The sequence below is a fragment of the Cryptomeria japonica genome, chromosome 7, assembly GCF_030272615.1.
Source record: "Cryptomeria japonica chromosome 7, Sugi_1.0, whole genome shotgun sequence".
Classification (NCBI taxonomy): Eukaryota; Viridiplantae; Streptophyta; class Pinopsida; order Cupressales; family Cupressaceae; genus Cryptomeria; species Cryptomeria japonica.
The window spans coordinates 224,906,709-224,933,563 of record NC_081411.1 but is presented as its reverse complement, the minus strand read 5'-3'; the positions used below and the strand labels follow the sequence as shown (position 1 = coordinate 224,933,563).

The 26,855-nt window shown below is 34.0% G+C and overlaps 1 pseudogene; it reads left to right on the top strand.

Annotated features, from left to right (window-relative positions):
- Nucleotides 1-1,001: 1,001 nt before the first annotated feature.
- Nucleotides 1,002-26,855, top strand: part of LOC131028368 (2-methyl-6-phytyl-1,4-hydroquinone methyltransferase, chloroplastic-like) — a 39,633-nt pseudogene continuing 13,779 nt past the window's right edge.

The following is a 26,855-nucleotide window of genomic DNA, read 5'->3' as shown; positions in this document are numbered from 1 at the left end:
TTATCATATCATCATCTTCATACTAGCTTAATCATCATAGTTTTAACATCATATATATCGTAGAATGCATTTATGCGTATAAATCAAACATCACTCGTTCTTGGAGTTGTCATTCCTAAGTCACTTTGCTCAATGATCTTAGAGCAAAACATTGACTTTAAGGATTCTGTGAGATAGAGAACAATGGGACACCTCTTGGGAAGTTGAACTAATTGAATTAGTTCATATACTTGCACCAAGAGTCTCATTGGTGTGTGGGTCCTTTGAAATCGATTTATTCATTTTTGTCGACGCATTTTCCCGCATACAATATGAATTTGCAATTTGAAGAGAATCGATCTTTGCAGTTCTATTTCTGTTATATATCTGTTATCTATCCAAAAGAATTCAAGTTTTAATCCTAACACTAAATGAAAGAACATAAGTGTTAAATCCTACCACAATATATTATCCAATATGTAAGAACATAGAAATTGGCAACTGGAATATCAATCTTTCCACAAAATAAAACTAATGTCATAGAGATGAATATAGATTGATATGGGCCGAATCTAACAAAGTAGACATTGTTATTTTTAAGTTAAACACAATTATTTATAATTTATAGATAATAGTTTATAAGAATCAAATATATGAATGGTTATACGACATTCATTACATTTAGGTGAGGTTAATGGGTGAAGTATTGAAAGCTTTTGGAAGGTCATCTATTGAAATACTAATCTGATTTAAACAAGTTTAATCATATAATTTCTTCCAATATCAAACCCACTTAACATATTACCTTATTTATAAGACAGGTATTATAACTTACAAACCAGTCATTATAAAAAAAAAAGGAATTTTTCAAATGATTAGTAAAATAGATTTTTCATTATTGTATGCATGTCTCATAAGATATATAATATTTTAATTATTATATAAATTTTGTCCATGATTTTAATCTAACCTCAGCTTCTTGCAGCTGAACTGATCAAAATAGCATTAAAAATTTTAGAGCAATGAAGACCAGCACAAGGCCAAATTCAAAACCTCGCTTTATTCAACACAAACAAGAAGCATATTGGTATACATATTCCTCTCCATCTTATATGACCACATTACGAACAGTTGCTGGACAATAGACATGAGAGAAGAGGCTCTTGAACCATTAGATCTTTGTAGCAAAGACTTGACTGTTGTGGATGTTGGAGGTGGCACTGGATTCACCACAATGGGTATTATTGAGCATGTTGATGCAAACAACATAATCATTCTGGATCAGTCTCCTCATCATCTTGCTAAAGCCAAAGAGAAGGAGCCCCTCAAGGAATACAAGATCATGGAGGGTGATGCAGAGGACCTCCCATTTCCTACTGATTATGCAGATAGATATGTGTCTGCTGGAAGGTTGTCCCCTCCTGCCTTTTTTTCCTTAGATTTATAGAAAAGTTTATTGATTATAGTTTTATATCTACAATCTACACAGGGAAAAGTTGGTGATTAGTTTATGATGGATTCAATATTTACAATTCATGAGGTTTAAATAGTACATTCTATGCTTTGACTTGTTTAGATGATTCATTTGAAATCACACTAATATATGTGTTCTATTGAAGAAACTAGTGAAATTTCAGATGAACCACCTAAATAAATCGAAACTTAATGCCTGTTGTTTAAGCCAAATATTTACAATCATACTAATATTTCAGCTAACCTTTCATTCTTGATTTAACCTAATTGTCTAGAATACCTCTTAAAATTCGATTTAAAAAAAGAAAAATTATGAAGCACTTATCAGAAGATTAGACATGGTTAATACCAATCAATCAGTGCAGGAAAGTAAAGATGTTCTTGTTCATCTTTATTTATATCTGATTATCTTTTTTCTTGAGTTTCAGCATAGAGTACTGGCCAGATCCACAGAGAGGAGTTGCAGAAGCTTATAGAGTTGTGAAAGAAGGTGGAAAAGCATAAGAGATTGGATAGTTAAATTCTACCAGCCATTGACTATATATATCACCATCTTATATAATCAACCCAATACAACTTTCGATGGTTTTGTAATCAGTTATTCTTTGTAATATTTTTTCAAATGCTTATTCTAATAAAAAAAGACTTTCAATGGTTTATTTTATTCATTAGATTTTAATTATCTAATGTTTTTGGTTGTCATAGATTTTTTTATTTTTTTTCATAGCATATAGTTAATTTAGTATACATATAAATGATATTTTTAAATTGATTTTAATTTGAAATAAGAAGTACAATTTTTTCACTTACAAATTTAGAAATTTTAATTGATAAGCTTTCATATACATTGTAAAACTGTACAATAAATTTAAGTATTTATTGTAATATTATTTATTTTAACTTATCATTTTAATTCTATTATTTAATAATTTTTCAGTAACCACATCTTTGATGTTTTCTTATTTTCTTGATATGCATCTTGGACCCAAAGTTAGGATGTTAAGCACCCAATAAACCTTATAATGTTTCTTATAAGATTTATCAGAGTTCTTATGGGAAGCATTGCATCTGCATATTTTTTCTTGGTGCTACTTTATATGTGGATCAAAGATAAACTTGTTCGAAAAGATCAACCAATTCTAAATCAATTCCCTATTGTAAATTACGATCAAATACTTCTCATCTATTAAGTTGGAGATACAAGTGATATTTTGTAACTTGTTTTGGTTTCTTAATGTTTATTTATTTAAAGATAATTCAAATTATTTCTGAAAAAAGTAATAATAAGATCTTTTGGGGGCATGAAAAATTTCATAGATTTTTATCTGAATTTAATTAATTAATTGTTTATATAGGATATGTATGTATGTTAAAATAAGAACATTGCAAATTGAAATGAAATTCAAAAGACAAATTTGCTAATATAATATATGATTATATGTGATACAGTGAGCCTCAAGAAAAAAGTTGCTAAGTAGCAAACTAACTTGGAGGTAGGAGGCAACAGAGGATGGAGGACAATAGCAACCTCTTTGGATTATGAAATTGTTTTACTTTTGGCAAAATTATTTTAGGAACAAAACTATTTCTACCAAATCGACTAAAGTCAAGGGTAATTTTCAATGGTAGTGGTAGTTTCCTATGTTGTTAAAGATTGAGTGGCAATGATCAACAATAGTGGCTACAATTGAGAATATTCCCCCATTAATTTTGAAGAAAGGAGAATATAAACATCAGATCGATATTGTAAACAATTATATAGAAGAGCAACTAGCTACAAAGATCCCCTGATTGTTAGAGTTCTTGGAAGTGTGGTCAGTTTAAGTGTGGTCGGTTGGTGATGAGTACACTAGAAGTGAAAGTGGGATAAGTTCTTACATGTAGGTGATCATGCGCAACAAAATCTAAATAATAGTAGATAGAATTAAAAGTATGTGCATATAGGCATACAATTCTATTTTCAAGCTCATGTGATGTACTTCCTCTTGGCAAAAAATAGTGTTGTGAACAAACACACTACTGTAATGCAATTCATGGATCTTGAAATGGTTAGTAATAATCTACAAAACCATATGAGGTGAATAGATGAGAGTGTTCCTATTTGTTTCTAGGTTTGTGGTACAAACTTGTATGAAAACAATGAAAAGTTGATGACAAGTGCCTTTTGTTTGAATTAAGATCATGAGTCAAAAGAGTTATGCCTACTATAGTTGAAATTGTGAGTTTTTGTCATGTTCACATTAAGTGGGGGGAATGTTAGGAATTAGTTCATATGGGTGTTTAGATTAACATGATTAATAAAATGGAATTATGCATATTGATATTAATTCATTGAGAAACAACTTAATAGTACATTATAGTTAGAGCTTGTTTATGAGTTATTAAAACAACTCATATATTTAGGAGTTGTTATAGAGGTTTCTTATAATGTAGAATATGGAAATCCTATATATATGTAATATTCATTTAGTGGAATGAAGATGATAGAAGAGTATTATTATATTTATAAATTTTTATGTTTAACTTCTATAAAATCTCTTCGAATATTTGATAATTCCTTAGTGAATTTGTTTTTCAAAACTAATGTGGTTTTGTCCATAGTCTTCATCCTTCATTGGATTTTCCTCCAAGAAGGTACTATAAAGTTGAAGCTTATTCAAGAAGGTATTTTTTATTATACCCAATTTTGATCCTCCAATTCCAATGCTCATCTCGGAGGGAAAAATAATTTGAAAATATATTTTGAACTCTCTCACCAATTGCATGCTCACAAATGTCTACCAAGTCATGCTTGATTAAATAATTGTCATACCACAGTCATAATTTTGAGGGAATCCACTACTTTTAGCATCTAACCACCAATTGAGAATTACAAGGAAACCCACACTATGTTTATAGTTGTAAAATATTTAATTTTTAATATTTAAATGTCTCAAATTTGATTTGAAATATTTAATTTTATAAGTATATAATTAATTATTAAAATTATTATTTCTCCATTATTTTTCCTTTGCCTCATAAATATGGAAATTGGGCTAATAATTGCTTGATTTATATCAATTTAAAAGAGTACATTATATAATAGGTACAAAAACTCTAAAAGAAGGATAGTTCATTGAAGGAAAATAATGGTAAAGGTAAGTAAAATCTATTTAAATATATGTAAAATTATAAAAATGTAGATCTAACAAACCCCTATAATGAGAAACCCTAGAAGAAACTAGGTCATGGAAGATGGAAGAGGGGGTTGGCAAAGACCATCAATAGAGATGGTGATATCACGTGACACTAAAGCTAAGGGATTAAGCCCCTTGCTATTTTTGACTAAAGGTTGACCCCCACATGACCAAGGGATATAAACAACTATGACTATATGTACATGACAAGTGTAGGGCTCACATTGTATTATTATTCCACAATCAATAACATCTTGATAAAATATCTTACAATCATACAAATAGCCAATGAATATTTTTAACTTATTAAAATATATGCGTTTCTACATTGATTATGTAGCTACAACATATTTGATGTAAAATAAATATTATATTGAAGATGCCAATGGTACATCATTTAGAACATACACAAACAATGTATGAAGTATAAGGAGTTGTATAGATTCATACAACAAATTTTTTGATGATTCACTAAAAATGATTGAATCTAAAACTTATCCAGCAAGATATTTCATTTAATATTGGGGTATAAGTTTACTCATGTCTTTTTATTCCACCATGAGGTTTTTTTTGCACTAGGATGCATTATGTAAAGTTCTTGATAAAAATGTCCAAAAATTAGAAGGGATGGAAAATATAAAGCTCTAATACCATTTAAGAGAAACCAAATGGGTACACAAGAGCTAAAGATCACTTACAACACAAATTACCTTCCACACAATAAAGAAGAAATTATTATTTTATATTTCCAAAACAAATATCCCTTTTCAATCCCCTAGGCCCCTTGTCAGACCCTAATTTAGTGGTGGAGCTCTTGGGTGCCCCCATTGCAAAACCTAAACCTAAAGCTACCACTTCTTCTAAACACAAGCTAGTTCCTACCCGCTTTAACCCTATTAGAGGTGCAAAACAAAAAATATCCCCTAATCCACCTTTAAATGATGTGGAGTTGTTGGATTCAGATGATGAGGAAGTGTTGAAGGATTTCATGTCCTCCTCAGCTTCAGAGTCTCACTGGTCTCCTACAGCCCTAGAGGATGATGCCCCTTTTCTCCCTTAACATGATGTCCCTAACCCTAATCCCGACCCCCCTACTTTGATTGCTAAGGTGTCAAGGCTAGAAGAGAGAATTGGGTGATAGTAATTGGTTATTAAATGTCTCTTCTCACAGTTCAATGTGGCTATTAGAAAGATCAACAGGCTTGAGACAATGACTGAGGTAGGAGCTAGGGTTGATAAATGGGCATTGGAGGAGAAGGACAAATGGGTTTGGGAGGCTACTAGTAATATGGCTGGAAAACTTGAGAAATTGGATAAGGTCGAGGGTATTATAAATGATCATAGTGAAAAGATGTCTTGGAGTAAGGAAAGTAAGGAAGTAATGGAGCTAAAGGAAGGCTAGGAAGTCTTGAGGCAAAAAGTTGAGGAAATGTCTAAGCTAAGCTAGGAGATGACCTTGAGGAATTCATCTTCCTTACAAGTTATTCATGAGGAAATTGATTGCAAGAAAGCGAAATGTAAGAGACATGTGATCTCTCCCTCTGCTTCTATGGAACCCCCAACCTCTACGGTCAAAGCTACTTAGGATTATGGTACTCCAACCTCTATTAAGGACTCTAACAAGAAAATTTATTTCTCTAATAAAGTTATTGGTATGTGTAAAGATTGGTAAGAGGGTAACACCTCCACCCAATAGACCATCCCTTTGTGTCTTTGCGGTTGACTAGTTGGTTTTAGGTTTTAGGTTTTTGGGTTTTGTCTCTAGTCTTTGTCTAGTCATTGGGTGGCCCCTTGCTGGTTTTGGTGATTTTTTGTCTTTGGTTGGGTGTGCATTCCTCATGTGCCTAAGTGTTGTTGTTTAGCAGTTATGTAAAGGTTCGGGCCTATCCTAGTTTTAATTAATCAAAAGACATACAAGAGTAATTGATTTATAAAACAAGTACTTTACAATGATAAAATACTTGTATATATAAACAAGGGTGAGATGGAGGACTAACTAAAATAATGTCACATGGCTTAATCTTGTGACAAAAAACATAAAAAAAATAAATGTTGGAAGTGAAATTAACTACACTAATGTGGAAATGTCCTAAAAGAAAATCATAGGTAGAAAGCCTTGACCACCCCAACATTAATAATCAAAATAAGAGAAATAAATCAACTAAAACAGAATTGTGTATACGTAAAGTTAAAGATAATTGATAAGAGTAGTAATACGAATAAATGTAGATCTAAATATACACAATAAAATGTATTATTTATAGCCGGTTATGTGACCCCAAATTAATTACAAAACTTAATAATTACATTATTACATCTTTCAACTTCTTAAAACCAACTTATAATATAATTCCTATATTTATGTCTTAAAATATAATTTTTTATAACATATTTATTATATTTAAATTATTTCTCTTAAATTCTATTTAAGAATACATAAAATGTTAAAAAATAATATTTATTTTCAATGAAGCGTCTATCAAAACACACACATATCAATATACTCCTATGTTACATTGATGTAAACCTCTTTTAATGATGTGTATGTATATATGATATGATCAAATTCAATCCAATTTATATTTAATTATAATATATTTTTAATAAATACGATTTTTTATCAATTAAACTTAAATTTTATAAAATAATAATTATATTTATCAATTGTTTATTAATTTTATATTTGATTTTTAATAATATTTTTTTTATCATTTTATTAATATATTTAATATGTTTAGAAATGCATACAAACACATTATTTAATATAAAATAGTAATACTATTCTTCTTAAAATATAATAATTGTATAAAATGATAATAAAGTAAATTTAATTGTATTCATATTATCTACATATAATGAATATTAAACAAATTATTCATATTCATAAGAATTTACTACTTTAAAATATTAATTTAAAAAAAATAATATAAAAAATAAAAAATAATATAATTTAATACATACAATTCCTTTATAGCACATTGAAATGTTCAACCCTATTTTTATCATTCATTTATTCATCCAACTACATTAATGACCTAAAAGATATAATCATTTATTCACCAAACAACATTAATGACTTTGACTTAAAAGATATAAAAAGCTGGCCCTTGTAATATTGATTCTCTAGTTTAGGGGTTCAGGTTCGCTATGGTAATTTTTATTCTTTTATTTTATTGTATACTTTAGTTTTGCAATGGTTTAATATATAAATACTACTCATATTAAAATTATACATAAAGTATATATAATAACTAATACATAATTTTATTAGTTCCTGCGGATAGGCAGGAATACTAATGCATTCATTCGGTGCATTTTATTTTCTAAGGAAGCCAATCATTTGAGACTATTTTTAAAGCTTTGTTCATATTTTTATAGTTCTAATTTTTGCCTATTTTTGTACAAGTCAAATAATACTATTTATTTGCTTTCTTATTGGTGAATTCTGCAAACAGTCATTGCCAGAAATCTATTTTCTTCAATTATTTAGTCAATATTTTTATGAACCATCCAAAGTGTCAATAAATTTGTGGTCTTGTTGATTATGATAGATGGTCTTTGAAATCCATAAAGATGTACCAAAATCTTATCGCATTCAATGAGATCCAAGAAAATCTAAATAAAAAATTATTTCTTCAGATGTATCTTCCAACAAATGTCATATAATTCAATACATATTTATTATACTTTTTGACAATTGTATATATATTCAATACATAGAACTATTAGTGTTGTACATTTTACTGTGTATATAGTTGAGACATTAAATTTTAGAATATGTATACTACACTAAGTGTCTAGAAACATCCTCCATTAGTTAATGCATGCACATGAATTTATGTGGATTCGTTCAAGTATTAATTATCTTTTGTTGACTGGAGAATGTTCCTCTCCATTCTTTTGCCTTTATCAGTTTCTGTCAGTTGTGTGTACTGCAAATAGTTATTTCTGTCTGGTCACCTCAGGAACGATTGAGTAGCAACTGTTGGAGAAGTGGAACAGTATTTTATCAGTGTTTTCTTTGTGCTTATAGATTTAGGTACAACAAGTTTCTTCTTAATGTGTTTCCACAGTCAGGATGAATATTTCATTATGAATTTTGTATAACTTGCTAAGTTGAGAGAAATTTGCCCTTAATTTACAGGCTGTGGAGTTGGGAGGAGCAGTTAGGCTTCAAGGCCGCAAACATAAGACATACGTAATATAAGTTTGTGCTCTGTTGATAAATAGGTATGTGCCCAAGACTTTGTTAGCCAAGCAGTTTTGAATCAGATTACATATTTTGTAAAGCTCCAGTGACATATCTTTATCTTTCTGAGTATATTTACTTGCCTTCACCAATCTTCAAACCCTGTTGCCAACTATTTGCAATTTATCAGTTGAATTATTTAATGAAATCTTGGTAGCTGCCCAATGATCTTCGTCTTGATGTGGATTTCTGTGGACTGAATATTGAATTGGCTATTTTATATTGAAATTGCATAGGATTTGCGAACAGTTTTTTGTAGGCGCTGTATTGATTTTAAAAGTTGGCTGGAACTGTGTTAATTGGTTTATTTTATTAATGCTTTTGCTTGATAATATTGGGCAGATCTGGGTTAATTGCTGTTTTTTTTTTTAAATCATTTTTCTTAATAAGCATTGGCCAAGGGTGAGGTTATAATATAGTCTCGAATGCTTGAATTTTCACCACTGCCATCACACACAACCCATTGGATATCAGTGGCTATAATTCATTATGTGAAGCATTGTTTATTTATGGTTTCTTGTCTTTGCTGAAGCACACACTTCTGAGCATTTTCACCATCCACAATGAGACTGTCAATGTCTGGACATGAGTTTTTGATACCCACAATCCAATTCACTTTATATCTTTCTTCTAAACAAGTTATATCGTGTTCTTTCAACTTGTAAAGCTTCGATCAGGTAATAGGGTGTCTTTAATCTGTAAAGGAGAAATAAGTAATATATTTGGGAGATTTTGTAGATATTTTGTAGTTATGGGGCAGTCTCAAATGTAATTTTTGGGTTCATATTTGAGGGATTTTGTAGATATAGTTCATTGTCGAATGAAATTTATGGGTTCATTAGCCACATAATTTCTTATTTGCCTTTACAATTATGGGCTCCCCAATATTATGAGGAGCTGATTCCGAACTGGATCAAAGGTGGAATTCCTCCGGTATCCTTACACCACAATCAGTTGGGTTTATTTTATGAGTATGAATAGAATGGAATCTGCTTATTCATCTTTGAAAAGTATGGACCACTCACTAACAGGTCCCTGAAATGTTTTGTTTGTCCTCAAATGTGCATCACCTTTCTAATAATATTCTTGGTTGTGTGAGGCAATTGCTATATCTTAATGGTTGTATGAAGCAATTGCTATATCTTAATCTCACCATACATCTCGTACTTACTGTAAGGAGATTTGAACCCGTATCTTGTTAAGTGCCTCGTTATCTTGATTGTTCACCCAACAATCCTTCCATAATTACCAGATAGAATGTTTGTGGAATGCATTTATAAAGGTTTTTTTTTGGGGGGGGGAATAGGGAACACTCAATCGCGGCACAATTTCACTGAGTTAGGGGCTCCCTTTTTTAAATCAGGTTATTTAAACCTGGATCTTGCTGGATGGCCTCACTGGTTTCAACAGTAGAAACCCTTGGACAAGTCTATGGAATGTTTATTGAATCCATTTATCTAGGTTTTTCTTCTGGGTGTAAAAGGGTACATGCATTCCCAGGACATATTCGCTAGATAGATTGTCTTATTGCAACCAGGATATTTGAAACTAGATCGTGTTGAATCGCCCCATTGCATTTACAGCGGAAAAGTTTATCATAATAATAGATTATTGTTTCTTATATTCATATTGTTTACTATTTTTATTATTTATTAATTAGATGTAATCTGCACTAAATGCTTTTTAAGCTTGCCATCTATATTTTTTTTTCTATTCACCATATTAACTTTATAGATAACTTTTCCCTAGGGTAAATTTTTCCTACTTTCCATTACTTATTAGATTTTTCATATTTTTTTCTCAATTCTACAAGTGTTTATCTCAAACCTTCCAAATGAATGTTGTTATTAAGAATTTTATATGAAATGTTAAAGTGAAACAATTTATATGTATTTTGAACAAATTAATATTTATATTTAAAAAAATATGTTAATAAATTAATAATATAAATTCATTTGTTAACATTTTTAGACTAGTGTGAATGAAAATAAGATTTTTCATTTTTTTTCCTGGATTCTTCAAGTTTTTATCTCCAACCTTCCCAATGAATGTTGTTATTAAGAATTTTATATGAAATGTTAAAGTGAAACAATTTATATGTATTTTGAACAAATTAATATTTATATTTTAAAAAATATGTTAATAAATTAATAATATAAATTAAAATTTTAAATTTTTACTGTATGAAAAACTATTACAGAGATTTCTTTAATTTCTTTTCTCTTTGAAAAGTTTAGCATAGTGACATTCACTTTGAGCAAATTAGCTGCTTGAGTGAAAGAATTTTACAAGGTTGCCCACCTTTTACTCGTGTATGGAATTTTACTAATATTATATATTCTAGAAAAATATATTATTAATAATTTTATATGAAATGTTAAAGTGAAACAATTTATATGTATTTTGAACAAATTAATATTTATATTTAAAAAAATATGTTAATAAATTAATAATATAAATTAAAATTTTAAATTTTTACTTTATGAAAAACTATTACAAAGATTTCTTTAAATTCTTTTCTCTTTGAAAAGTTTAGCATAGTGACATTCACTTTGAGCGATTTAGTTGCTTGAGTGAAAGAATTTTACAACGTTGCCCACCTTTTACTAGTGTATGGAATTTTAGTAATATTATATATTCTAAAAAAATATGTTATTAAGAATAAATTAATATTTATATTTAAAAAAATCTGTTAATAAATTAATAATATAAATTAAAATTTTAAATTTTTACTGTATGAAAAAACTATTACAGAGATTCCTTTAATTTCTTTTCTCTTTGAAAAGTTTAGCATAGTGACATTCACTTTGAGCGAATTAGCTGCTTGAGTGAAAGAATTTTACAAGGCTACCCACCTTTTACTCATGTATGGAATTTTACTAATATTATATATTCTATTCTCTTGATTACAATTTCCACTCCTTATTCATTATATCTTCTAATGGTACTTAACTAGTGCGACTCTATTATATCCTTGTTCAAATTTTGTAAAAACATTAGCTATAGACAAATTGATTGTTTTGAAAAATAACTTATTCAATTATAATTGTTTCCAATCAATAAAGTAATATATATTGTTTGAACTTCTCATTAATATTTCTTACATACCAAATCAAAATTTATAGACACATTTGTTTAACTAAGATAAAGATTTCTAAAGAATTTAATTTATTTTGAAAATGATGGTACTTCAATTATGCTTATGGTACTTCAAATTACATATTATCACAGAATGTACATTGTGAGAAGCAATAAGAGAATATATATTCTGCCACCAAAATGGGATTGTCCAATTATTGGGCCAATTGATACGACTACAATGGGACACATATTTCATTTTCATTCTCCCTCCATTGAAGAGTCTCTGAGGACGATATTAGGTGAAGAATTCCTGCAAAATGCTTCTAGTTCAGTCTACTACAGTGATGTGGTGTCCTGTTTCCTGTCAAATTGCATGGATTTCATCCAGGACCCAGAGTTTGTGGAAAAGTTTGCAAATTCATATATTCAAGACTATTTCACTCCACCGATTGGTTACAATGTAGCTATCAATGCTTATGATGCAAGTAACCATAATGGTCTTCTAGGGGGTATATTTTCGCCCGACACAATAGCACTATGTGATGCAACTTCTTGTATTTACAATGTTGTAAAAGTTGCTGTCAACAATAATTGTGAGCTGGTTTTTACACATGCCCTGAAAGAACACAGCGAGCACTTGGGCCATGATCTGACAAGAAAGCTTTCAAATGTCTTCAAGACATTGATGTTCTTATACACACATGTTCCTCTTCATCCACCTATTACAACTGCACTTTCCACACTTGCTTCACAAGTGTCTTCTTAACTTGCATGCACGTCTTTGTCATGCACTTATGTTTATGCTTTACTATTCTACTATAAAAGTTATATGTGTTCCAATGTTTACTACTATCAATATATTTCAGCCATAAACATACAACATTTTCACAAGGAAGTCTACATTTAAAGGTGTCATTGTTGTTGCTATTTGAGATGTATGTGTGTGAAAATATGAGTTCGATGACTGCAATCATGAATTGTGCATGTTGTAAACTTAATATGTCGGATTTGCAATAAGTAAACAAAGGAAAAACAACAACAATGCACAAAAATATCACTACCCAATCACTTGAAACAATGCAATATTCAATAAGAAACCAATACTTAAATACAACACATTAATTTTTGGTTGAAATAAATGAAATTAATGTGACTATCTATTTTTAAATATAACTAACATGTAAGAAATAATTTATTTGTCTATGTAAAAAGTAACAAATTTATGAGTTACCAAAAAATTCTTTACTGTTCTTTTCTATTATATTGAGCTGAAAATACCTCGTATATAATTCGAATATCATATTCAACTGAAGTGAAATAATACTTGCAGGAGTTACTTAGCCCTTATATGTACAAATTTTTAATTGATTTAATAGTTCTTTTATATAGTAATAAATTGAACGATGACTTACAAATATTCTTTTAATTGCAAATTTTAAGCAAAGTTGACATCACAATGAAGTAGGTTCTGACACATTATGTTGACTAGTTTTGTAGTAGGGTTCAAATTAGCCCAATATTGCAAAATTCAAAGGAAATCAGCTAAAATACTACCTTGAGATTTGAGCAATACAGGTACAATTCACTTCTTTATTTTTTATGTACAAATTTCATATTACTATGAACTCAACCTAGCATTGTAGAGATAATGTAGTTCCATTGAGAGGGAAAAAATCTTGACAATAATAAATGATCTTGGCATATTCTCACTATTGTTTACATAAATGTACTTACTATTGTAGATAAAATGTAGCTCCATAGGCACAACAACAAATTAATTAAAACACTGTTGATTTAAATTTTGTACATGAAAATTTGTTTCTCATTCATATTCAATACAATATTGTTATAGAAGACACATTCAAATTACTAAACTCATATACATTTTGTACAGGTCATGAAATTACATTGTGCACATAGTAGTAGAGAACTGTAAAATTTTAAACAATGGTTCCCCCTGTCTACAATAGTAACTTGCCATTAGAACTAGGCGCTCTCTTTGTAGAGATGTGCATCGTATTTGTCATGCTTATGACAATACAGGACACTCCTCTATTCATTACTTTATTGACATGTGCAATGTCATAATATTCTACTACTTCTTTGCATTGTTCATTGTTTAATGGTTTTCTACCAAGGGGTTGCAGAAAGCTAATAAAAATACGAAGAGACTGCTAAAAAACACAAGACCTTTGTCATCTCTGCCAAAAAAAAGTAGTTAGATAGAGCAAGGAAAGTATAATACTTGTACATCTCGATGCTTATTCTCATATTTTGATTGTCCTCCTCATATTAACCATCTCAATAGCCCAATGTCTAGAGCAATTGTTTACAGTAAACCAATCCTGTATGGTAATTCCATTATACATAGTACCATAGACATTGACAATCTTAGTCAAATCATTCAAGAAGATGATTGCATGTTGTCAACTACTTTAAAACTGTTTCCATCAAATCCAATTACCCCAACACTGGAAAACGCAAGCACAATAACTGCTTCCCCAGGTAGTGGATTGTTGAATGATATTGTCCACAAATACATTTTCCAACCAAATGTTTGTGACATTATTAAAGGCAAAGGAGACAATTATGCAGGTCCAATTACCTATAATTGTTTCAAAAATTATAATGCTACACCTCATTTGTCAACTCCAGCCTTGGAAAAAGAAGGACGCACAACTTCAAAGTGTGTATACCTACATCAAATAACTGGTATAAACCTTATTTGTAAATGATTTTTCCAATTTTTAGCTTTGCTATTCAGTAATTGAATTCACTGACAATTTCTTCTGCTGACCTTGTAGAAAAATATGAAGAAAAGATAGTACCAAATTCTGCAATTTGCATTTCAGGATTTGATATTGCCCCAAAGACAGACTACGATCGTGGTGACAACGACTGTATTCTAATCCTCAAAGATTCAACAACAATTGAAACAATGCCACGCATGTGTCAAGAATACAATTTCATACCAAGCACCACAATAAAACAACTACGCTTCAGTACAAATGAGTACCCCATTGGAACAATTGGTGCTTTGGTAACAAGGACATGCAAACAAGGTTCACACTACACACTTGACATCAAAGATGGTGACAATGAAACAGACAAAGTACAGGTAAAAAACTTGTAAATTGTTTCCAAATAATCTGTTCCAAACTTCTGTTCACTAGAACAAAATACTTTGCATTCTAAAAGTTTTTACACAAGATAACTAACCATGTTACTCTCCATTGTTGTACCTGCACCAAAGTTTTGGCCAGCAATGCCTCGCAATAGAAGACCATCTACAAAGGAATGAAATCCCTGCAATGTTGTAAAAAAAGTGGACCAAAGAATAACATTCCGCACAAGCCTTTCTACATTCATATGCAAACTCAACAACAAAAGAACATTGGAAAGGCTCAATGGCTTACTGAATACAACTTATGAGGTAACTATTTTCACAACATGCATGTCTTTATTTTTCAAATGCACTGTTTTCACACCATGGTAACATTTACCCATCTTTTACAGGTTGATGGTATCTTAAAAGTGGCATATCCATTTGTAGTCACATAAATCTATCCACTTAATTAAATGAATACTTAGTATTTATTTGATTATTTAACCATCAATTAATAATTAATTAAATTAATATTTAATTAATTCATCTTAACCCTCTTCTCCTATTAATTAAATAAATTATTCAATTTATTTGATTTAATTCACTTAACCAAATTCATACCATTAATTAAATAAATAAATCATATTTGTTTAATTAAATCTTCTCTCACATTTAAATAAATTAATATTTATTTAAATCCCCCAAAATCCCACCTCTCACATTTAAATAAATTAATATTTATTTAAATCCCACAAAATCCCACTTCTCACATTTAAATAAATAAATCATTTATTTAAATCACCTTTATCCTCCACCCACTTGTATTTTCCTACAAAAGCAAGTTGCACAATTATTTTAAATAAATAATTTATTTAAATCACCTTTATCCTCCCCCCACTTGTATTTTCCTACAAAAGCAAGTTGCACAACTATTTTAAATAAATTATTTATTTAAAATCCTATTTATCCTCACCCACTTGAAACCTTTAATGGTTTCCCTTAAAGTATTCAAACTTGATGGCTTTAAAGTCTTCAAACTTGATGGCTTCCTTCTATAGTCTTCTTAAGACTTTAATGGTTTTCCTTAAAGTCTTCAAGCCTTTAATGGTTCCCCTCAAAGTCTTCAAGCATTTTAATGCTTTATCTTCCTTTTTCTCATTTAAATAAATTAATATTTATTTGAATATTTATCCAAATACAACTTGCACACATTTATTGAAATAAATGAATTTTTATTTTAATAAAATCCTATTTTCCCTCACCCACCAAATCCACTTGCAAAATCTAATCCCCTTCTAGATTCTTCTAACCCCTTCCTAATTAACTTAATCCATCCCCTAATTATTGTCACATTCCTAAGCAAAATGGAGTCACTTCTCAAAGCCTAAAAGTCTTTGATAACCATTAACCTTTGAAAGCTTCCAACCTTCAACCACTTAATCCACAAAGTCTTCAAAAACCATTAATGGTTACCTCAAACCCTCCCACATGGTTAAAACATTTGTTTTGACTCAACCTCTACCCAACCCAAGGGTCTTATCAAGCCTTTAATGCTTTGACCATGATTATCTCTTAATCATTTGCACAAAGGTTTATCCTTGCATTAACTCCTAATCCAGTGGGTAATCCTAATTTAGGCTTGACCCTTACCTTCTAGATAACCATGAGGTCTCCTCAGGCATTTAATGCCTCCAACCTCTTCTCTCAACCCAATCTTATGTTGCCACTTGTCACCATTTCATTGGTGCAAATTGTGCACATGGATCCCCAACTTTCAAGCTTGACCCTTGATTAAACCTTTCAATCTTGACCATCCATTGCTCCATTTTTCCTATAAATAGAGCCCATTCCTTCATAATCCAGATCCTGAAAACTTGTAAGCATTTAGACTATAGACATTTTAGAGAGCATTTAGCATAGCATAACTAAAATCTTGTCTTTTTGGTAAAATCAATCATTTTAGCATCAATAGCATAGTATTTAGCTTTTCATTTCATATTTGAAGCTTAATATTAAATCCCAATCCTCCATAAGCATCCATAGTGCAAAAAGTTGCTGAGAGCTACACTCATTTGGGACTTGGAGAGGAGAGGAACAAGGGAGGAGCAACTATGAGCATCTTGATTAGCTATTTCATTCTATGTTTATATGCTTTCTATTTCATGCTTAATATCTCTCTTGATATGCCTGTTTAGGATAATCTTTTGTTGCTAACACTAACGTTTGTTTCTTGTGCTCTTGTGTGTGTTGCCATCAAACAGATTTTCTAATCCTTTTTGCAGAGCATCATTTGGTGAACCCGACGTGAACCCAAACACCAAAAAGATCAACTTTTTTTTTTTTTTAACCAATAATATGTTTGAATGTTGAAAATGTCACACAGGTTGCGCTTTTGACACTGTTTTGGTGCATTTGACATTATTTTGGTGCTATTCACCCTGTTTCAGTGCTTTTTCCTTCTCTGTCTTTCCCTTTCTTTTAGTGTGTTTGTGTTAAATAGTGCCTCTGTTCAAACGCAGACTAGCGCTATTGTAACAAAACGTTGTACAAATCACCTTGTAACCAAAAAAAAAAAAAAATTAGGCTTGTAGAAGCCCACCAAATAGGCAGATTTTACTAACTATTTTTCTCTTTTGTGCAGATTTAAATTAGATTAAAAAGTAGATTTATATTTTTTTACTAACTTGTTTTTTGAAGTTGGTTTTAAAAATGAATTCACTTTTTATTTTGGTTTAAAATTAACTTCACATTTCAACTTTGGGCTTTTAAAAAAAGAATCACATATTTGTTTGGGGCTCTTAAAAAGAATTTCATTGTTCCAAGGTAAAAAGAACCACAAACTTATACAAAAACAACTTTATTTTTTTTGCAAGTTAGGAAACAAACTTCGTTTTGGTGCTTAAAATAAACAAGGCAAATTTTATTTCTTGCATCAAGATAAAACTCACAATCCACACTTCCATTTTTTGTGCAAATAAAATTCACAATCAACTTGTCTCATTTTTAAAGCAATTTTACTTCATGCAAACGTGTTTTTCATTAAGTTGACCAGGATTTTCAAATTCTAGTTTACTCAAACAATTGCCTTTGAAAATTAAAAAGAACACCATGATTGTTGGAGCAACATCTCCAAATAGTTAGATCACATTGCAATGATAGATTAAAAAGAACAAATGTTTTTCGTGCTTGGCACACTTGTGCAAAGAGTTGGTCGAGTGGTCCTACTTCTAACACACACTATCCTCTCCCTTGGCTTTCGTGGTCCTAGGTGCAAGAGAAAAGTGTTAGTAACACTCAAAATTTTATCTTTTTAAGAGAGGCATGCCAAGAGACACATCACTCTTGGGAACGACCTTGAGCGGTAAAACCTTCGAGCCGCTATAGAAATCAGGTGAGAGCGAAAGCTATAGCCTTGGGTATAGCTGTTCCTACAGTGTAACTGGCCGAAAGGACAAATGGGCCCCACCACCAGTTACAAGGCTCTTAAATGAGTCACTGCAGAATGAACTTATGTCCAAAAACATCGAACATGACTAAACACTTTTAAGTAGTAGCCCACCCGTTCTATTGATTGAGGATATTTGAGATATAATTTAGTGCAAGAGCATAGATGGTTTTGCTCCCAAGATACTCACCATACATATTTCCTTGAGTAGAAACATAGCTTTTTGAAAAGTCACTTGTGGCTTGATAAAAGTGGTGACTCCCCCATCATAGGGATCATCTATTTGTTATGCTCGTGCAAGACTTAGTATATCACATCCTTACCACGACGGGATTCATAAGGTATGTAGTACCAAAGTCGAAGAAATATCAAGATGTGGGCTAAATTTATCACAACTGGCCATTTGACCATAGGGATAAAAAGTGTTTGAAGTGTGTTCATTTTACAGACCTAGTGCGAATTGAGCCGACTTCAGGCTTTGGAAATACACCTTAAGATACATCTAAAGGAAGAGTCAAAAACAAGTCCAAGAATTGGGTTGATCTAGACCCATACTCATTTGTGCCTTTGAGGCAACATTCTTGTGTTTGTGTGCTTGCTTTGTTTTCTTGTCAAAGAAAAATCAGAAAATCAATCCCAAAAACATAGTATTCATCCAACATTTCTCAAAAACAAACAAAAATACCAAAAACACAGTGCAAACAACAAAGAATCACATTTTATGACCATTCTTCACATCTTGCGAAAGAAGAAGCGTCATCAGAATATTACCTTGAAAAGAAGACCATTAAGCTCAAAGGCTTTGATCAAAAGGAGAAAATTCTTCTATCTCAATAGACAAATCTTTGTCTCACATAGAGTCTTTCTACATCGCATGCGTCTATACCTTCAAGGTAAAACAAACGAGTTTGATTTAGAATCATTGAATCGTAGAGCTTTTATGCAATATAGAGCTCTGAGTTATCACAAAAATCAAGGAGGAAAGATTAATCCCAACTTCTTCCCAAACATCTGTATCACCTACAACACACCTCGAGAAGTGCCACCAACACCTGAAAGGGAAGAGGTAGCGTTTGTTCCATTTGTAACACAAAGTTTTTATTGAAGTTGAAAACAAAACATCCATCATCTCATTCATACATCATCATTTCATCATCAATCCATCCCAAAACTCTCAAAACATTAAGAGGTTCTTGTCCCAAATTCTCTTTTAGATATTGCTTGAAATCAAACACATCGCATCACTTTTTAGATTGTTTCTACATCTAGGATAAGCTCATCCTAAGAGACACATCTACACAGGGTAAAACTAGTTCATGAGTGAATCCTCTCATTACTAGGTAGTCAAAATTTGTAACACATCTCAGATTTCTCTACACCTTATCACATCCAAACTCCTCAAAACAAACAAGCAATTCAAAGAAAGAATTTCGGTTACATCTACCTTAGAGTGCTAGAGATCTACATACAACACAATCCACCAACCATCAATCTTTCATTTCATCGACAACTCATCATCATCTTCAATCAACTTCAACAAAAACTTGCAAGCAAAATGGCTCAAACCCGATCACGGTCAAGGCAACGAGAAATAGAAATTGAGGAAGAAGAGGACAACCTCAATGAATTTCAAGAAGCACTTGGAGGAAATGTGAATGACGAAAACCCAAGTACTCCCACTCCTTCAACAATCGAAAGGGTTCAGCATAACCCTCATTTTAACAGATTATTTGATAAAATACTAAGGAGCAATGCGGATGCTCACTTCTTAAAACTCGCTCAAGAAGGAGCCAAACTCCCCTCAGACTTTGATCTTGCCCAATTAAGACAAGCATCAGAAAGACAAAGTCGCCATGAGGAGGAAAGAGGTAGAGATCACATCAGATATAACATTCCTCGAGGTAACCCACCACCTCCTCCTCCAAATGAAATGGAGATGTTGGGGCAACAAGTCGAGAATCTCACCCAACAACTTCATAATGGTGTCAAGATTAACCAATTCTCACTCAATGACATATGTCCCTATCCTTTTGATAGGAATCTTTATATGCCACCCTTTCCACGCGGGTTCGAAACACCCAAATTTGAAAAATATAGAGGAAAGGGGGATCCCCGTGATCATGTCCGAGAATTTCATTCCGCTTGTCTTGAAGTGGCATATGAAGACACCTACCTAATGCGCCTTTTTCCCCAAAGCTTGGGAGGAACAACCACATCATGGTTTTCCCGACTACCAAGTGGCATTAGAACATTTGAGGAACTCATCCAGAAGTTCCTATCTCATTACTCTTATAACATTGAACGCGACATCACCATGGCTGATCTATGCAATACCAAACAAAAACCAGGTGAACTATTCTCAGTATTCCTGCAACGATGGCGCCAAATGTCTAGCAGACGTTCTCTTCAGTTACCTGAACGAGAACTAGTGGAAATTTCCATTTCCAACTTAAACGAAGAAATGGAATTTCACTTGGATGTCAAAGACACAAACTCTTTTAACGATATGATCACCAAGGGTTTAAAATGTGAAAGGGCACTCATCAAGAAAGGACTCATCAAAATCTTTAATGAACCAAAAGATGGTCCTCGCCCGCACTTCAATAGTGATAAACCAAACTTCTGGAACAAGAATAAGAATATCGTCAACGATGGGGTTGTGGATGCTCGAACTATCCAAAATGCACAACCTATGGTTCGGTTTGCAGGACAAAATCCTCCACCTCAGAATAACACAAATGTTCCTTCCAATCAAGGTTGCATCACATCTCATGATGAACCAAGACCTCGTCCACAAAGACAAAAACGCGCATATACTCCCTTAGGGGAACCCATTGAAACAGTGTTGCGACAACTCATTTCTCAGAATTTGATCACTCTACCTAAGCTATCCAACTATGAGCCTCAGGTCAAACCGGCATGGTGGAGAGATACTGAACACTGTGAATTCCATCAAGGAAGAGGACACAAGACAAGTAATTGTCACCGATTGAAAGATCTCATTCAGGATCTTATTGATCGAGGAGAAATTGAAATTGAAGGACATGACCCAAAAACAACCAATAATGATCATCAGATGTTCAAGAATCCACTTCCATCACAAGATCAAAGGGGTCCTTCCACTTCTAGGCGAGGCACTGATACCACTGATTATATGCAGGCTGCGTATAATTATACTGTAAATCACCTGTATGATGCCAATGAACAAATTGCAACCATAACCTTCAAAAATCCCACCTCAAATTGCAATGTTGTTACACGTCATGGCAAGGTCACCATCAAGGCAGCTCCACAAGGCACCACCTCCGTCCCAAAGCAGTACAATCTTGTGGAACAATTAGACAAAACGCTTGTGCTTATATCCATTTTAGAGCTATTGCGCCTATCACCATCTCATAAAACTATCTTGGATCAAGCACTCTAAGAGGCGTCAGTCCCTGCAAACCTGAATACGGACCAATTTCAAGCCATGGTTGGAAATCTAAAGTCATCACCTTGTCTCACTTTTTCCGAAAGTGACAACTCTTCGTTCCAAAAACCTCATAACGCCTCACTCCACATTGAAGGCTTTGTCAACCAACACAGGATCAAGCGAGTCTTGATAGATAATGGAGCAGGCCTAAACATCTGTACACTACAGTTGGTCACAGCATTGGGATATGCAATAGAATCAGTGGATCCTCGCAAGAAGATCACCATCAAGGCCTATGATGATGCAGAGCGTCCATCCAAAGGAGCTGTGGTACTACCAATCCGAGTGGGCCCTGTGGTAAAGCACATCATTTGTCAGGTTCTGGACCTTCCGTTGCCATATAATCTATTATTAGGCAGACCTTGGATACATGCCATGCAAGCCGTTCCATCTACCTACCATAAATGTATCAAGTTCCCACATAACGGTGTAGAGATCACAATCCTGGGCGATGCAAATCCTTTTGCATTTTGCCATAATATCAGCCATCAACCAGAGATTACTGTTCCTAATAATAGGGAAGCCATTTCCTCCACATCATATGTAAATCCCGCCTCTCTTGCCAGTTCAAACACCACTATACCTACGCAAGAAAAGCTTAAAATGAAAGTAGCAGAGGAAGGTCCTGGGGAATACAACTTGAGTCAACTCTTTTGTGTGGGACAAATGCCCACTTCTCCTAGAACTCATGGTAAACCATAGCAGTTACTCCAGCAACCACTAAACATACCAGCATGTGCTTTGACACCTTTCGTTCTTGGAAAGAGTCAAGAGGAAGAAACACAAGATGAGGACCTGGCGGAATGGATCTATAAAGATCCCATCACCACTGACATACCGCGAGTTACACTTCCTACGGATCAGTATGGCAAAGGCCTTCTCATTATGCAAAGAATGGGATATGATGGTCAGAGTGCTTTGGGATACTGCAAACAAGGACGACATGAACCTCTGCTACCAGAATTCAAGCCCAAAGGTAATACAGGCCTTGTCTTTGAAAAAGAGATCCTTCCTAAACTCAGATTCAAAGGAAAACCCAGCAAACCATTTTGCCCACCTACTGCAAAGAGGACACCTTTCATAATCAAAGCACCATCAAGCACTATCCCCACTGCCCCATCGAGGCTCACAACTCCACCATCTACAATACCAATCATCCCACCAATCAAACCAGTAATCCCATTCGCAACAGCCATTACATCCATAGTACCATTAGCAGCAGCAACTGTATCAAAATCCGCAGCAACATCTATGGTACCAGCAGTTCCTGCAGAAGCCACTGAGTCAACACTGCCGATACTTCCTGTGCCAGATTCTTTTATCCCCATCAAACTTCCTGTAGCACCGATCACTACAAAGGTACATCAACCAATTACACCTGCCGTGTTTAATTCTAAAGACATCCCAGTATGGTATAGCAATCGGATGCTGGAAAGTGATTCAGAGACCGACTCACATGAGTGGGAATTTGATTCTGTACAGCTTAACACTTCAGATGAGGAAGACACATCACCACCTCCACCACACAAAGACATCCCTATTTACGGAGAAGCACAGATAAAGACCACTTGGGTACCTGAGCTGGAAATATCTTCCACAGACCCTACATCTCATCCTACGCCTGATTCTGACAGGGAGAGTACCATCAACGACCTTCACCACACTGTCTTAACCCTCACTGATACATCTCCCGCACTTAACCTAATCGATGAAGTAATGCCCATTATCCACCCTGAACTCATCGAATGGAACCAATCAAATCCTCCATGTCTTGACCTCTTCCAAAACGATGAGGCCATCATTGACTTTTTGGAATTAAGGGATAACCTACCAAGCGGGGATCACAAAGTTGGATTCGCCATAGAACTAAATAGCGCAGCATACTTTGGGGCAGATGCCAAACCTTTCAGCTACAAAAATATAACAATAAAACATGGATCTTCCAGTGAAAACCACACTGTGGCACTGCTTGATCCGACAAAAGTAAAAAGAAAGAGCGTATCCAATGGTGAAAACCTCTCTGAGGCACCTGAGGATGAAGGGTTTGACATTCTCCCTGCTAGTACACAACAGGAATGATCCACGATTCTTATCGAGGAAACCAATGAATACAATGTGGGGACTCCTGAAAATCCTCATATCATACATCTGGCATCTCTTCTCACTCCAGAGGAACGGCCTAAATTTATAGAGTTCTTCCAGAAGCGTCAGATCAACTTTGCATGGTCATATGCAGACATGCTTGGGCTTGATCCTGATTTAGTCATGCATCACCTCACCATAGCAGAAGGAGCCAAACCTGTCAAGCAGAAGCTTCGTAAGATGCATCCCCAAATTGCAGTGCTAGTCAAAACAGAACTCAAGAAACTCCTAGATGTTGGTTTCATTAGGCCAATTGATTATGCAGAATGGATCTCCAACATTGTGCCTGTCGGCAAACCAAAAGGGGGCATCCGCATTTGTACTGACTTCAGAGATCTGAATAAGGCATGTCCTAAGGATGACTTTCCCCTACCAAATATCGACATCATAGTGGATCTAACAGCAGGACATGCGATGCTTTCACTCATGGATGGTTTTTCAGGATACAATCAAATAAAGATCGCACCAGAGGACCAACATAAGACAGCCTTCACATGTCCATGGGGCACATACTGCTGGAATGTAATGCCTTTTGGTCTAAAGAATGCGGGAGCAACCTATCAAAGAGCAATGACCACCATCTTCCATGACATGATGCATACTATGATGGAAGATTATGTGGATGACTTACTAGCAAAATCACTTACTAGAGAAGGACATCTCCACATCTTAGATCAAATCTTTGATAGACTGGAACAATATCATGTTCGACTCAACCCAAAGAAATGTGTCTTTGGAGTGACCTCCGGGAAGCTTCTAGGATACATTGTCTCAAGCAAAGGCATTGAGGTCGATCCAGCAAAGGTTAAGGCAATAATGGACATGCCACCTCCAAAGAATATCAGTCAGCTAAGGACATTACAAGGGCGGCTTCAATCCATCCGAAGATTCATTGCACAATTGGCTGATAAGTGTCACCCATTCACACACTTGCTACACAAGAACATCCGCTTTCAGTGGGATGCCAGATGCCAACAAGCATTTCAGACGCTTAAAGACTATCTCATGAATCCACCATTGTTGATGCCACCAGATCCAAGTAGATCGTTGTTACTTTATATCTCAGCGACAAGTACAGCATTAGGTGTATTATTGGCACAACATAATGCAGAAGGCAAAGAGTGTGTTGTTTACTACATCTCTCGCACACTGGTTGGCTATGAACTCAATTACACACCTATTGAGCGAGCTTGCCTAGCAGTAATCTTAGCAGCCACAAAATTGAGGCACTATCTGTTGACACACAAGGTACAACTCATCGCAAAGATTGATCCACTCAAGTATTTACTTAACAAAGCAGCATTGACAGGCCGCTTGGCAAAATGGGTGATGATTCTAAGTGAATTTGACATTGAGTATGTAGACCGTAAAGCTATCAAAGGTCAGGTTATTGCAGATCAGTTGGCCGATGCACCACTCATAGGCGATCATCCCCTCATTTCCAATTTTCCAGATGAAGAGATATTCATGATCATAGAAGTACAACCATGGAAACTATATTTTGATTGTTCATACACTAGGCATGGCTCAGGGGCAGGCATTTTGTTTATCACACCTCAAGGTGACAGCATCCCGAAGTCTTACAGGCTCACATTTCCATGCACAAACAACATAGCAAAGTATGAGGCCTTGATCATAGGACTCAGGTTAGCCGTACAATGGAAATTACAAGAACTACAAGTATATGGCGATTCCCAACTAGTCATTCGACAAGCAACAGATGAATATCAGACCAAAGATGATAAACTCATGCCATATAAGCAAATGGTGGACACTCTAAAGACATCATTTACTACTATCACTTTTGAGCAGATACCAAGAGATCAGAATCGAGCTGCTGACGCCATGGCTACCATCGCATCTCTACTAGATCTTCCACAGAATTCAACACGCTACGAGTTCTTGGTAGAACAGCTTTGGATCCCTGCTTATGATATCCCCGAATCTGAAATGATATGTCACCTTGTTGGTTCCGAATCCCCATGGTACGGTGAGTTCTACACCTATCTCCGCGATCATACCCTTCCTCCCAACCAATCAAATAACCAACGAAAAACCTTCATTCGCCAAACTGCTCGATATACCATTATTGCCGAAACCCTATACCGACGTAGTCTTGATGGTACTCTCCTTCGATGTCTGGAACAGGATGAGATAACAAAGGTTTTGGAAGAGGTACATGAAGGAATTTGCGGGACTCACTCAAGTGGTCCATCACTAGCCAAGAAGATCATGCGAGCTGGATACTATTGGCCATCTATGGAAAAGGATTCCTACTACTTTGTCAGGAAATGCAAGAAATGCCAAGTTCATGGCGACCTGATACATGCACCAGCCCAGGAATTGCAACCAATCACAACACCATGGCCTTTCTGTCAATGGGGCCTTGACCTTGTGGGTAAGACTCATCCATCTTCATCCAATGGCCATAAATTCATTATTACCGCCACCGAATATTTCACAAAGTGGATCGAAGCTGTTCCACTTACCCAAGTCACCGGCAAGCAGATCGCCTCATTCATCCTCAACTACATCATCTGCCGGTATGGTGTACCCATGTCCATCATCACAGATAACGGTCTTCCTTTCAAAAATCAGGATGTCCGTGAGCTTTGTGAGAAATTTCATATCCAACATCGCTTTTCCACCCCCTATTACCCACAAGGCAATGGTCAGGCTGAAGCATCCAATAAAAACATATTGAGAATCCTAAAGAAGACAGTCAATGATGC